This window comes from Falco cherrug, chromosome 3 (assembly GCF_023634085.1).
Source record: "Falco cherrug isolate bFalChe1 chromosome 3, bFalChe1.pri, whole genome shotgun sequence".
Classification (NCBI taxonomy): Eukaryota; Metazoa; Chordata; class Aves; order Falconiformes; family Falconidae; genus Falco; species Falco cherrug.
Genome location: NC_073699.1, coordinates 65,205,869 through 65,218,234, shown reverse-complemented (window position 1 = coordinate 65,218,234; position 12,366 = coordinate 65,205,869). Strand labels below are relative to the sequence as shown.

General features: G+C 35.1%; 1 protein-coding gene across 6 annotated transcripts in view; it reads left to right on the top strand.

The window, feature by feature from the left end:
• The first annotated feature begins 2,431 nt into the window (after window positions 1–2,431).
• LOC102047831 (cadherin-19) overlaps window positions 2,432–12,366 on the top strand; it is a 68,962-nt gene continuing 59,027 nt past the window's right edge. For all 6 annotated transcript variants that reach the window (XM_027798369.2, XM_027798360.2, XM_055706018.1 and 3 more), the window contains exon 1: window positions 2,432–2,595. The gene's annotated coding sequence lies outside the window, so the exon portion shown is untranslated. The remainder of the gene's footprint in view (window positions 2,596–12,366) is intronic.

Genomic DNA, 12,366 nt, shown 5'->3' with positions numbered 1-12,366 from the left:
GGCTCGGTGAATGAAACGTCACCTCTCCTGTATTGCTAGAAAGCCAGTGAGAAGCAGCATTTGTAAAAAATCCATTTTTCCAATTGGTAAATGGTAACACGTAACTGAATTTCAATTACACTTTTTCAGTTTCCACAGATCTTAAGAAAGAGTCTTTCACCTCTTCCCATTTTTCTATTTTGCATCAGCTATACCTCACCCTGTGCAGAGGTCATGTCAGACCATGAAGCAAATGTAGAATGCAACTATTCTTACTAAACAGCAGCTCTCCCCAAACATTCCTGTTTCTTAAACAACCAACCATGATAAAAATTGCAGAAGATATGAAAAAGTTATTTTAGTTTATATCAATACCTTGACTCAAATCTTACATCAAGCTTTAGACAAAGAAGTCAAGTTTTACCTAGCACAGGCAAAAATGCTTGAGGTAAGAGCACCAGAAAGAAAACTTTGTCAGATTGTTTTTAATACCTAACTTCATAAATACTAAGAATACAGTCTTCTCAAAGAACCTTAAGCTGTATAATATTATGATGTTTGCTCTGGTTTGAGAAAAAATTATTAGCCCGTCTATCTACTTAATGATAAAACTGTATATAATTTGATGAATTTTGTGTTCATTTTCAGTCTGATACAGAAACTGTATTACTTATACTGAAGTAGTTAGGAGGAGATAGTCCTCAAGAAGTTGTCAGGAGATCATTCTCAAAAGGCTGAGAAGTAATTCTGAATATTCTCACAAAAATCCAGCTGCCCAGATAGTGTACACAATAATTTATAGAGTAGACTTTCTAATTGTGTCAAGATGGACATAATGGATGGACAGTTTTCCTTGTGTCATTTCAAGCCCATTCATTTCGAGATTTAAGGTCTGTGACACTAGAGGGGCTTGTATTTATTTGGAACCAGCTGATTTGCCCCTGACATCTAGACATGAATAAAGTAAACAGTGATTTGGTGTTAGCCAAGGTACCAGAGCTCACATATGGATCAACCGGAAGTGTTTCCTTTGCAGACAGTGCTCTGCTCTGCTTTATTCTCTGACTTGGCAGCACTATAGTCATGTCTTCTTGTAGTATTACATATACTGAAGAATCACCGTTCCTTGTTCACAATCTTTTGTCTTCTGGCCATGAGATTCCTGAAATTCTAAGGCAGTTCTACAGGGCTGGTCACAATTTACTTTCCTTCTTTTCCAGAAGAAAATATGTTTAAAATATATGATAAAAGTACAGATAAGAGTTTTTCAATTTCTACATAGAAACAGTTGCTAAATTTTCCTAGATTGGATGGGGAAGAAGGAAGAGGGAGAGGTAACTTTTCTCGAGATGTCAAAAATTTCTGCCTGAAGGACGCAATTTCAGGACAAAAAAAAAAAAAAAAATAAAAATCTAACATATTTATTCCTTAGAGCTACTGATTTTAGAATGGAAAATTTAAAATGGTTTTAGAAGTTTTTTGGGTGGTTTTTTTTTTGTTGTTGTTGTTTGTTTTAGTTTTATCCTTAACAGAATACATTGACAAAATGTCATGTTTGTTGTTTTACCATTTAGGACTTCTCAGAAGTCTTCTTGGCCTGGAGCTAAAACTGATGTAGCTCCAGATTATCTCACCATAAATGTCTTCATAATAATTACAGAAATGTTACTGTAATCCATAGTTCTTGTTTATTCCCAATATATCCTTTTTTCTTTTTGAAAGCACAAGGAATGGACAAGGTATAATTGAGTTATTGTTTAAAAATTTCCAAACTGACTTAAGATAAAACTTAATTCTATGAAAAAAATATAACCTGTTGCATAATTTTTCCACAAGGTTTTGAGGGTTGTTTGCTTGGGGTTTTTTTATGATTATGTTCATTATATTTTTCAAACATTAGCTAGTAGACAAAAATAAACTGTTATAGACAGTTGCAAGAGTTGTAAAGAATTTATTTAATGTATCCCAAAATATGTAAAGACAGAAGCCGCTATCTTCGGCATGTGTTGGGGTTTTTTTTCCCCCTCAGTATGAAGATTTTATGATTCTTAAAACTAAATTGGGGGCAGGGGGAAGGCTGGAGGGCAAAACCAAGACTGTAGAAACTCTCTTCTTTGACTAACTTTTGTAACTACTCTAAATTGATCACTTGTTTTCCTGACTAATCTCTAAACAGAGGGCATATCCCTTTCACTTGCAAAATACTCTCTCACAAAATGAATTACCTTCCCACCACCTTGGTTACTTGCCAGGGAGTACTTTATTTTTCCACTAGGAAAAAGAAAATCAGCTTGTATTTTGCTTGCTGGAGCCTCCCGCATTTTAATTCTGAACTCTGAATGAACATCAGAGAGGCCTTATGATGTTTTGCACAAAAGTGCCTGTGTTCATAGTTTTACTCAGGGCACCCAAAATAGCATGCACTAAGCAGTGTCATACTGTGAGTTTTCAAAACTAAAAGCAGAAGTGACTTACACTGGCAGGAAGCTGTAACTCCTAAAGCTTTCGGAGGTTCTGTGAAGTACAAAAAAACTGCTTACTTCTTTGCATCAGATGTTTAATTCAACTTTTACCATACCTATTTCTTGAAACCTTGAAGGCCCTGAGGTTACACAGGTAAGATCTCTATCTTTCTTTTTTACCACCTTCAAAAATAAAATTTAAAACATTTAGCTGGGTGTTTCCAGTCCAAAAACCACAACAGGCAAAGAAAAACCCCAGTCACTCAAAATCTCTAAAAGAAGAAACGTGCCTTTGTTGTTTCCTCTGAGTCCAATGACTAACTTTTACAGCTGTAGAAATTCAACTTTCTAAGTTGGATTTACCATACTTACTATGTCTGTTTTGTGTTCAACTTGCACATTAAAATATTCATGCTGATTATGAATCTGTTTTTGCAAGACCCCCACCTCTGACAGATTGCTTGCGATTGCTTCATCTACACTCATGCAAGTAATTGTCATTAAAATGTGCTTACAAGTCTTTGAGAGAAATGTCAAGAAGACTGAAAAGTCTCTTTTTTTTTTTTACAGGAACACTTAGAAATACTTCTTGTATTTCTCCATTCTACCGTAGCAATAATACTCTCTTAAAAAACCCCACCTTTTCTTAACTTTACATTCACATTTCTATGGCTATTTATCTTTATAAACCCACACCTAGCAACTGAAAATCTTTCAGATGACAAAAAAGGAATGCTTCTACTTTTATTGGATCTCAGATGTGAAATGGTGATTTGTTAATAAATAAGATATTCATAGAGCAATGCAGTATATATGCTATCAAAATATTTGTATTTCATGTTTCTTTCACAAATCTTCTATTAGAATTGTATAGCTACAATTTATTTTTCATGTTCTAACTCCCCAATTACACTACAGTCCAGAAACATCCAGTAGAATACAGCGCAGAGATATTTAGTAGCTCTTGATTAGTTATTCAAATGCTGAATGTCTGTCAGCTTGTCCATTTCTAGAAATCATTTTGGTATGAAACTGGTAGGAATTTCATGGCTTTTGGATTATGTCATTATTTTTTAATAGACTATAATTTAGAATTGGTTGTGGTTGAAAAAGCACTCCAGATAAACCACTTTTAATTTATACAAAATATATTTGTGGTGAGGTGCAAAAACTGATCTGTGGACTCAATTATAGGAGTCACAATGATACATTTTGATGTTCAACATTTTCCTGTTAGAAGTGTTGAACTAAGCACTCACATAAAGTAAATATAGGGCTGTGTCTGGAGTTCAGAATTTCTACACTTTTAAACTGAAAAATGCATTGGTGTAAGAGCTAGCAGACAATGAAAATCCATACTTGGAATTATTTTTTAGGTAAAGGAGGGAGGAAGAAAGAGGGACTTGACCACAAAATAAGAAAAGTGGCTTAAAACCAAAGAACAAAACTACAAGTCTACTATGGAAAGCCATGCATTTTTAGAACAAAACTTAAATATTTTAACGTAGTATTAGGTAATTTATAAAAAATACACATTTTGCATCCAGAACTGCTAAAATATAGACTATTTTCAAAATTAACTCAATATGTTGCCTCCCTGTTTCAGAATGATTTACAATTACCAACAAAAAGTAAATATCAGAAATAATCAACACATTTTGATACTGAAATCAGGAAGCAGTATGTGATATGCTATACAGGCAGATTTTATTGATACCATGGTTCAAGCTACCTGCTCCTTTTCATCATTGCCCTTTGTTTTATTTGCTTTGATACTTCATAAGTGCTTGGGTTGAAATTTCCATTGTGTAATCTTTGCATCATGTTTACTATAAATATACTTGGAAACTCCTTATTTGGCTTAATCAGAAAGATTTGGCTATTTCTTAAATCAGTTTAATTTAAAAAAGGTAATTTTGCTAACAGACCTAACAATACAATAGATAATACTGAATTAATGTATTAGTTCTTTTGTAGGTGAAAACCCTTATTCTCATTCTACTTTACAAGTCACCGAAAGTCTTGATTTCTAACACAGACAGCAGAACTGGGTTCCAACATGGTCCCTTAATTTTTTCTCCATTTCAACTGTCTTCCCTTTTGAGACTACATTTTGAAGGAAAAAATGTATAACAGAATGTCTTCCTTACCCATCCTTCCGATCTTCTTAACCCAGCAAAATGCTTGTTTCTTAAGATGAATTAATCGAGAGGCCCGAGTGTGTATGGTGGCCTCAGCTACCCTGAGTATTGTGGGACGTTTCATTCCAGACCCTGCTAAGTAGGCAAGGCACATATCCATTACAGAGGAAGTCAATGAGGATGGAGCAATGTCAACAAGACCACATGGAAACATAAATGTGCTTTGGATACACAGATCCAGGTATCTTCTCCACAGCTGCATTGCCTGTAGCATTAAAGGAATTGCAATTGATATTGCTAATGAGGCTGCAACTGTTAAAAATGTTTGCAAAAGGGCATTACTCCCAGGCTTTCTATCAGGGACACAAACATAGCGAAAACCTCGTAAATGGAAGGTAATATTACATTAGAATCCCTCATTCTTAGGCCACTGACCTACCTGTTAAATCAAATTCCTATTGAGACAACAACATTATAAACATTCAAATAAACAACAACATTAAAGATATTCAACTTGAAAAAAAAAAAAAAAGAAAAGAAAGAAATAAAACCTCTGTAAAAGCTTTGTGTCTATAAATACAGTACTGGAACTGAAAAATATGATAATACCTGAACTAAGATTACTAAGATTCTCTTAAAGGAGAACTCTAAAGTTTACATATTCTGATGCAATGTTAGATTTGTGGAAGACAAACTTTGTGGGTTACTTTGCATTAGCACTTCCCAACTCCCACCCCCACCCACCCCAAATTTATGAGTGACAGTTGGTGAAACCTTAAAATTGCTAACTAAACATTACAGGAAGTATAAGGTGTCACTTAACATTTTCCTGGTTTACTTTTTGTATGGAATTATGACACATTGGAAGCCAAAACACATTCTAGTAAAGCAGATTGTAAACCATAAATAACAAATGAATAACAGAATTCACTGTGACTGAGCACTGTCTTTATTCTGATTCAAACATAGCCAGGATAAAATCTCTCTGCACAGTAAACTCTTTTTTAGTATTTTACAGATCTTTAAGACAGTCAGTGAAAAATAATATGGGTGAATAAAATAGCAATTAAAGTTCTTGAAGTTTTATTTTGTTTGAAAAAATCTGTTTAAGGCTGCTTTTACAACTACATTAAGCAATATCATATTTTGTTGTTACATTAATCAATATCTAAAATACCTTGCCCTCATTCTATGCATTGCATCTGTTATATGCAACATAAAGGTTTGTGGCTCCTCATTATTAACATTCTGATGGTGTAACCAAACTGATGACTTATCTTTAAATACAGAGATTACCAAAATTAAAAGGGATTTAAAGAGACAATATTTGGAAAATTGTGAAGACACTATAGTTACACACTCCTTTCCCTGTAGGGAACCTTTTCAGAATGGTGATTATGTGGGGAACAATTTACATGGCAACATGGTAAATTTTTCCATCCTGTGTTCATAAATTGAAGTGAGATAATGCCATCTGTCAAAACTGGCCAGAAAAAAAACCCAAAACAAAAACAAACAACAAAAACCAACCAAAAAAAAAAAAAAAAAGGGATCAAAAGACTTTGCAAAGAAAACTGAAAAGACTTTGCAAAGAAAACTGTATTTATTTAGTGTCTCTTTAACAATTTTAAATTGTTAAATGACATCTCAATATCCAAACTAGAATTTGTCAGAAGGTGAAATGAGGAGCTATGTCTTATATCGCTTTGTAAACAGATTGTGGTTCACTGGATGAACCACATCAAGTGAACAGAGCTCACTTCCTAAGAGTTTTATCCATGATGGCTAAACAGAGGAGCCAAACCCCAAGGATATATGAATCTTTGTAAAATCATTAGTCTGTGATTCCTGGATGATTTGAAACACTCTGAAATTAAAAAACAAACAAACAAACAAAACCACAAACAAACAAAAAAAAAAAACACCACAAAACAAAAAACCACAAAAAAACCCAACTGACAACAAACTTCATAAATAAAAGCTGAGAAAATCATAACACAGCAAGATGTAAGAATTTGTATAATACAAAATACTCTAAATTATCTCCGCATATTTTTTGAAATTTATTGAAAAAAGTCGTAGAAGTACACATCACCATACACAAAACCATGCTCTGTGTTACATACTGGCATAAGGAGTATGAATGTGCAAACTGCTACAGAAGCTCCGTGGCATCTTGATGTATTTGCATGTATTTTTGAGAAGATGGACTCAGGCTATTAGTCCTAACTTTGGTTACCTTTTGATAATCCATGACATTTGAGGTGATATGAAATGGGATAATTTTTCTCCAAATGGTGCAAATTCCTCCTCTTTTTCATCCTTCAGTGAAGAACACAAAAAGACACCATTGTCTAAGGGTCCATGAGCCATGACAATGGGTCATGCTCATGACACCCTTCACGGGTGTCTCAGATTCCCATGGAGTTCGCAGAAAACTCGAGGGAAAGAATGAAGGGAGAGGAGGACATGTGCCAATACAGTGCAAACTACACCCCCCCACATCTTTGCAAACAAATTGGAAATAGTGTTAGTTTCAATTACTGCCCTGTTCATCTTCAAACAGCTGATCTCTCACTCTGCTTTTCTCCATGAGATGCAGACGGCTGTTGGAGAATATTAAGGGCATTGCTGGTGCTGCTTTTATGTATCACTGTGATATATATAGGCTGGACCAAAATTTACCCTTGACGGTAATTTCCAGTGGTAGATGAGCTAGAATGATTTATACTACTTTATATCCCATGAGATACCCCTGGAAAATAAAAAGACGTTTCCAGACAAATTAAGATGACAACCAGACTTACAGAATGAAAATGTGGTAAGTGTATTGGTTTTCCCCTAACATCAATTTTAACATATAAATTGAATTGGTTTCAAATGCCAGATCATTAGATAGCTGGCATACACTGCTATTTTCATAAAAGACTGACCCATGAAATGTATAAATAGCATTTGGAAATGTCACATAGAGATAAACTGTGCTGATTGCTCAGCTTTTCATATATGCACTTTGAAGAGTGTGCAAATGTTACAAAATTAGACCCATTTTCTTGTGTCTAACATGTAATATTATTCTACTCATTTCTTTATCTCAGCTATTTTTTCAAGTGATCAACTTAGGAAAAGATTTTTTTTTTCCACTTAAAGATTGAGGGAAAACAGAGCCTAGAATCAAAGACTGTCACAGTTTAAGACAATTTGACAGTGTAGAGACTGAATGGACTCAGATGCCTGAGCATTTTGAAAAAAACTATAAGTTTTACAAGTGATACTACTCCCTTGATCTGGGGTGTGTGTGTGTGTGTGTGTGTGTGTGCGCGCGCAGACATGGTGGCCTCCAGGAGGAAGACCAGGCAGCTCATCACAGCAGTCCCTACCATGTGGTGCACAGCCTGGCGTGGCGCCGTGGGGGTCCCTGGAGTCTCTCTGGTTCCTTCTTAGAGTCCTTCCACATCTACCCAAATAATTTCTCCCCTCAATACCCCTGGAGTCTCTCCTCCATGTACCTCTGGGGACTCTCCCTGAGTGACCCCAACCCCATCAGTTACTGGTTCCACAGGCAATATCTGCCTGGGATCCCCTGCCCAAATCTCCTCAGCACCCTGCACCAGCCCATGGACATGGCTGTGGCTGTGGCCAAGCCCCTGTGGGCTTGCTCCCACAGCCATGGGGAGGCTGATGGTGGCTGAGGTGCTTTGCTTTTTCTGGTGACAGGGCTGCTCCCCTGTGGAGTGGGGTTCACATCCTAGCACTGCCAGGCCCAACCATGCACATATGGACAGGTACCAAGTTTCTCAAGAGATACATCAGTAGGAGCAGCTAACATAGAGCAGCACTGCTAGGAGTCTGAGCCCCCCCTTTAGGTACTAACCCAAGGCCAGATCCTGAAGCATCCTCTCTTGGTGGGCAGAGGTAGGTAGTTCCACCACCACCACCTGAACGACCCAGACAAGTAACTGCCTGTTCTTAGCAGCTCAGCATTAACAAAACCAAACAAAAAGTTCCTATTACACTGAGTTCTTAAAACGAAACCCAAGAATTAAGCTACATGAAAAAAAAAAAAAAAAGTTTTTCCGAGTAGGTAATGGTTATTTCCCACAAACAAAACTATCGTCTCAGAAGAAAAGAAAATTTAAAGCAAGAACTTACCCCCAAATATAGTGCATAATAGCACGAGTTTGTTGCACATATGAAGCATTCAAAGAAAGTCTGAAATATGAATGTATAATGACATTTTCTAGATATATTATAGAAACTGAAATATAAATTAAAAAATGTGAATAACTGGTAAGTTGTCATGAATAATGGATTTTTACTTTTCTATCCATTGGGGGTTTTGTTCTGTGGTTTGCCTTTTTTTGTTCTTTTTTTTTTTTTTTTCCTTTTTCTATCCCTGATAGATAGCTTCTCCAGAATAAAAGCTGATTTCCGAGTGAAGAAATACTGTTTAAGTCTGATCTACTATAAACTGATTAAGTCCATTTTGTTTCAAATGAAAACAAGGCAGCACAGCAAAAAGTGCTGCATCATAAAAATGATAGACTGTAGTCCTGAGTATTAACCATAAATATCAGGGAAACAGTAAAAAGTATACTATTTCAGGAGGAATTCTGAAGATAAACTCTGTTGGAACAAATTCAGTGGCCTTCCTACTGACTGACAGCAACTTTAGACTTCTAGGAATTTTTAACTGTGTGTAGGCTTTCTGTTTTTTAAATCTGGGTATGTTAGAGCAATGCTCATTATATCTAAACCAGGGAGGCGAGATGAGCCTACAGGCTCACATAGCAAAACCCATTGCAGAGTGAACTGATGTCAGTAAAAGACTGAAATTGTATTCACCTGTGTAATGCATGAAAAATGTGAAAGGTTTAATATGTACGCGACAAAATCACCAAAAACTATAAATTGAGGAAATAAAGAAAACTTAGTTTTGCTTTGATATTTTTTTCACTTTCAAAAGAAACACGTTTCTTTCTGCACTATGCCATAGTAATTATTATTTGGATATGATAGTATACCATAATAGTATGACATTATGATCATATCGATCATAGTAATCATATGGAGGAAAAGCATTCTGGTAATCAACTGTGTTAAGTAGGGATTCAAAATGTGTGAGAAAAAATTTCATAAAGATTTTTTTTTTTTTTAATATACTGGAAAACATGAAGAAATGTCAACTCCATTGGATAATATTATTCCTCTAGTCCAATCTAGAGACAAATGGTTTCTATAAAGTACTTATATTCTAATTCAAAATAGTTCCAAGAAGATAAATAATGTGTTTTATGTGAATTTCAAACATTATTTTAAGATAGTTAATCTGTGAAACATCTTTGTTTCAGTCTGAATTCCTTTACTGGAATCGTCTATCTCTACTTAAAATGAAAAATATATCTAACAGAGGAACTCTGAGCTATACACCTATGTGTAAATCGGTGCTAACATATTTAATAAGACGTATCTTGATCTTCACTAATATGAAGATGAACTCAGAAGTCAAAGAACTTTCTCAAAAATAAGATATTTCTGTGGGGATGGCAATAAGATTAAGAATGCAGTTCATCTGGCCTGTTTATTAGCTGAGGTTAACTGTCCAAATCCTCTCTGGACAGAAAGAGGGTGATTTAGATTACATATGTTAGTTATGTTTCTTACAAAGCAGTAAAACTCAGATGCCTTTCTCTTTCCATTGACTATTGAAGAGGCCTGCACAGGCACATTACACTAGGTCTTTAACTTTCAGATGCTTTAATTAATAACTGCAGCTTTAAGAAAACATGTGAGCCTTAGGCTTTGTACTATTAAAACAAAAATTCTATCTGTGCCATAAAGAATAATCATTCACAGACGTGGAAAAAAATTAAACCCTTAGGTTATTAGCAGGCCTATAATATCTAGAAGTCCCTAATAAACACTGTAATATTTCATGTTGTAATCGTGATTTTTCAATAAAAAGGAACTTTGTACTGTATTATGTTCTGTTCTTCTGGTAATAACATTATTTTTTCTACCTCGTTTAGCAGTTGTATTTAGCAAGCAATGATTCTAGGAATAGATTAATTCACAAAATTAGTATTTGTAAAGGTAATGTATTAAAATAGTGAAAAAGCAACACGTAAAGCTAAAAAAGGAAGAGAAAAAAAGAGGAAAATTAAACATTTTGGACATTGTAACTTTGTCCAAGGCTCTGATACAACTTGTCAAAGTGACAGCAGGTACCTGTGTAGAAGCCCTGGATGTTTTTTACTCAGCAGAAACTGTGAATAAGTTTGATTTAACTGAGCAGAGAGGCTGCAAATTGATTTCTTGATTAATTTAGGACACAGTCAGAGGTAGCATACAGAAAACCCTAGAGAGAAGAGGACAGCATTATTGTTTCCTCCCTTAATAGGTGTAAAAGGTTGGAAGTCTGTCAAGTGGTGGCAAGTTCATCTGTGTAAAACACAATGTAAAGAATTTGCCCGTCAGACACATCGATTGCTTGATGCAAGGGAGGTGACAGCCTCAGCAATGCTGATGGCTTGCTGCCTCCCGAGGCTGGGGGAAGGAGGTAACTGGGGGATGCTGAGCCAGCCCGGCCCTGCTGCCACTCACACCACAAACGCATGAGGTTGCAGCTGCACTGCTGACAAATCACAGGAGTGTTATTAGTATCAACCTGTTCAGTCTTGCCCTGTATTGTATCATGTTCACAATTAGTTAAAAATAAATTTTAAAATTCAAATTTTAAATTCTATATTCTCACATACGTCTCTCAAGACAGGAAATGATTTAAAGAAAAAAAACAACACTTTTCAAGTTTTGAAAAACTAAAATGCTAAACTGTATGGTTTTCACATGCAAAATCCACCATTTCAATTTTTAAACACCAACATATTCATAAGCGATGGTCATAAAATGTCACAGAAACAAATTTTTGTTTTTTAAAAAAGTTTCATTCAGTATCTTGCACTGAAGTCACAATGATGTAAAGATTTTTAGTGGGCATACCTCAACAGTAATTGCTTTAGATGTTCAAGACTTCTCCATCTGATAGCTAGGTATAGATATGTATTGGTAAGTTTACATGAAGGTCTGTGCATTCACCAGTATTTACAATTTATTTAAAAAATAAACAACATACATAAAAAAAAGGAAATTATTTGATAGCATGTTCATTAAATCACATATAAGCTCCTTAATTTGCAAATGAAGGTTTGGGGTTTTTTTTGATCATGTACAAGGCCACAACCTGGCTGTACAGCAATAGTCCACTAATGATACTAACGGAGTGCTAAAACCCCGTCCTTTTTAGTGCTGGAAATTACTTTACACTTTGAACTTCTGTAATACTTCTAAAAATGCAGTAACTGTGTATGTATTTCCTTTATGTTTTGTTTTCCAGTATTCATAATGCCCTATAACTCTCCCATTTCTAAATCTGTAATAAAGAAAAAAAATATAAATTATAACATCTTTCTGTTGTAACCTTCTTGCAGGTTACAATTACAGCATGTGAATCTTTTACCACATTTTGAGATTAATTTGCCATTTGCTGATAACCTTAGGCAAAATCTATGGAGTTCAATTTAGTCCATTAAACTCAACCCAATCAAAGACCTCTTTCTGTAAAGAGTGAGAAAGCAAGGAAGAATCTTGATTTTCAGATGGGTAAAGTGATTAAGCTTCAAATCCTTTCTGTGTTGCACTGGTTCTTGTATTGAGAAAATCTTTGTGATATTTATGTATCAGTTACAAATTTGTGCTAAAATCTTATCAAAAGGCATTATCTTGAA